The sequence below is a fragment of the Crocuta crocuta genome, unplaced genomic scaffold, assembly GCF_008692635.1.
Source record: "Crocuta crocuta isolate KB4526 unplaced genomic scaffold, BGI_CrCroc_1.0 scaffold443, whole genome shotgun sequence".
NCBI classification, from domain to species: domain Eukaryota; kingdom Metazoa; phylum Chordata; class Mammalia; order Carnivora; family Hyaenidae; genus Crocuta; species Crocuta crocuta.
The window spans coordinates 1692491-1695708 of NW_027529446.1; positions in this window are offsets into that span (position 1 = coordinate 1692491).

The window sequence follows — 3218 nt, forward strand, 5'->3', positions numbered from 1 at the left end:
AGGACCGCCCCCGCCCCCGCCCCCGCCGCTAGCCAGAGCAGAGGCCCCGGGTGCCCGAGCGCGCACACGGCCCGCACTCAGTAAGCACGGGGGCTCCGTGCCCGGGCCGGTGCTACGGCTTTGGGGAGGCCACGCGGCCCCCGCAGAGCTGCTGGACGTGGGCGAGTCCAGCCCCAGCCTCGCCTGTGAACTGTAAGGGGCGGGCACCCCACCGCGCGCCTACGGGACGGGCGCAGCGGCTCGGGGAGCCCCGTTCTCAGCGGCTGCCAGCAGCTGTGTTATTTATCAACGTGATAAAGGAAGACAAAACATGCGGATCACAAACCGGGGGCACTCCGGGGTCTTCTGCCATTAAATTCCTGGTGTGTGTGGGGGGGGTTTTCTGTCGCCCTTGTAATTCTGGAGGGGCTCGATGCACCTGCACCCCAGTGTCCCCAAACAGTGAGCTGGGTCACGGGCAGCGGGACCCTGAGCTCCCAAACCTGGAGATCTGAAACTGCCAGAAACAAGGCCATGAAACAGGGTGTTAGGGGAGACGACAGGTCAGCTTCTATTTGAAGGTCTGCGCCCAACCGGACACACTAGCTCAGAGCTGCTGCCACCTCTGAGTGCCCTGTGCCCTCCCGGGAGGCAAATCCCTTTTCTGGCAGGACCCTGTCACCAACCTCCTGGGCCAGGGGAGGGGTGGGGCAAAGACAGAACTGAATGTCAACAAAGACTTTGGTTAACGGTCACATATCAATATTGGCTCATCGACTGCAACCAATGTGCCCCGCTGAAGCAAGATGGTGACAGTGGGGGACATGTGGGGGCCAGGGGGGTATGTGGGAGCTCTGTTCTCTCCATTTTTCCATAACCTAACACTACTCTGAAAAGCAGTCTATTAAGAGAAGATCTTGAAGAGTCAAATTAGGAGAATTCTGATTTTAGAAAGGAGGCAGGGGGGAGGAGAGAGGGGAGAGGGAGCCCATCTTAGACCAGATGATCACTGAGCGCTCCCATTTCACCAGTGATTGCTTCAACTAGCTGTTATGAACCAGACCCAGAGAGGAGCTGGGTCAATCTTGGCCNAGTCGCAAACCAGCCCCCTCAGATCACTGCCAAATCTTTCTGCCAACGGAAAGCGTATTGTAGCCATGGTGGGGATACCCCACCCCTTTCCTGTCCGAGGTCCCCACAGGGTGCAGCGGTTCACTGTGACAGCCGTGGGGAGCCGGCCCTCCTGCCGGCAGCACTGACTCACCCACGTCCCCACCTAGACCTGTAGCTGGCCATCACCTGTGCTAATGGCGAGCACTGAGCAGCACTGGATTCATCATATTCTTGCTTCCCAACATCTATCGACCTGATAGTCTGGGGAGACACGAGAGCCCAACGGGACCCCGGAGAACAGAACAGCAGGGTGAGAAAACGAAGGCTTTGGAATTTCGCACAACGTAAATGCCGGCACCCCCTTTCTGAAACTGAAGGAAGCCCCTGCCTTATCTTCTTCCCTGTGTCTCTCCCTCCACCCACAGCGATGACTCTCCGTGGGGGCCATGCTGGGCGGCACCCCTCAACCCCGCCCACATGATGCCAAGGACACCCCAGTCGCGATGACCACAAGTGTCCCCAGGCACCCCCACCACCCCAGGGGGGACCCAGCATTCAGTAACAGGCAGATCTCCCCTTGCCTGGGCCACAGTTCACGTCTCCAGGAACTGAGCAGCTGGGACAGGGACATCGGAGCCCCTACCTCCCCACACTGACGCCCCCTGCCCCCCACCCCCGGGTGCAGCAGGAGCCCAGGCCTCCAGGGAGGCTCCATATAGCCACGCGGCCCAGGCCCAGCCGCTGTCCTTCATGCACTCGCTGCTGCCATCACCCCAGCCTTCCCCGTCACCACAGCAACCATCTAAATATGTCACCCTGACGAGGCTCTGATTGCAAATGAAGGGGGGGAGGAGGAGCCTAGGGGAAGGTGGGGGACAGGGGCTGGGGACAGGAGGTGACCCGGCTGATGGCGGGCTCTGCCAGGACTAGCCCAGGTCAGGCGCCATCACACCCCTGATCAGACAGGACACGGGGGCACCATTCGCTTGACCCCAGGGTTAAAGGTCTCTGGGAGCCAAGCACAAGAAGGCGGCTGGAGTGCTGGTGCCCTTGCACCTCAGATCCATGGTGACTCTGGAGGTGCTCCCCACCCTCCTCCACATAACCCAGACTGGGGGGGCCACCTGCTCCACACCTTCTGACCAGGACTGCCACCGTTTCTTCTGTCACATGCAGGCAGGGATCTGACTCAACTGTTTCCCAAACAAGCATCACAGGGTCTTCCCCCCCCCTCCTGGCACTGCAGACACTGGGCTGGGCGGTTCTCTGTGGGGCGTCCCTGGCCCCCACCCCTCGATGCCAGGAGCCCCCCAGTTGTGAGGATCACAGACGTCCCCAGACATTGCCCCGTGTCCTGGGGGGCAGGCCGCTCCCTGTGCAGGGCTGCGGTCATCAAACCCCCACCGCCTGGAACTATAACATGGAGGGACAGGCAACTAATTTAGGAGAGGACCAATTTCTGAGGGAAAAAAAAAAGAAAACAGAATGTGTAAAAACAGATTTCTTTTTCCACTCAAAATTTAAATAGTTACACCGAGTCCCATGGAAAGGAGCTGGGCGGGGACAAATAGTCTTACGTCTGAGACACAGCGCTGCCGAACACTGTCCCGGCTTTGTGGCTCATGGATGCTTCTGTGCCTCAGTTTCTGAATCTGTAGCACAGAGATGATGGGAGAACTTATCCCGTGAGTGTTTTCCAGATTAAATAGCTGAACATATACAAGCTGCTTATATCAGCGCCTGACACTGTTCATAGTTTAGTAGTTTAGAACTGCTTTAGGGGCGCCTGGGGGGCTCAGTCAGTTAAGCATCTGCCTCTTGATTTTGGCTCAGGTCATGATCTCACAGTTTGTGGGTTCAAGCCCCGCGTCGGCCTCTGTGCTGACAGCTCGGAGCCTGGAGCCTGCTTTGGATCTTGTGTCTCCCTCTCTCTCTGCCCCTCCCCTGCTCGTACTCTCTCTCTCTTTCAAAAATAAACAAACATTGGGCACCTGAGTGGCTCAGTCATTTGAGCGTCTGACTTCGGCTCAGGTCATGATCTCGTGGTTCCTGGGTTCAAGCCCCGCATCGGGCTCTGTGCTGACAGCTCAAAGCCTAGAGCCTGTTTCGGATTCTGTGTCTCCTTC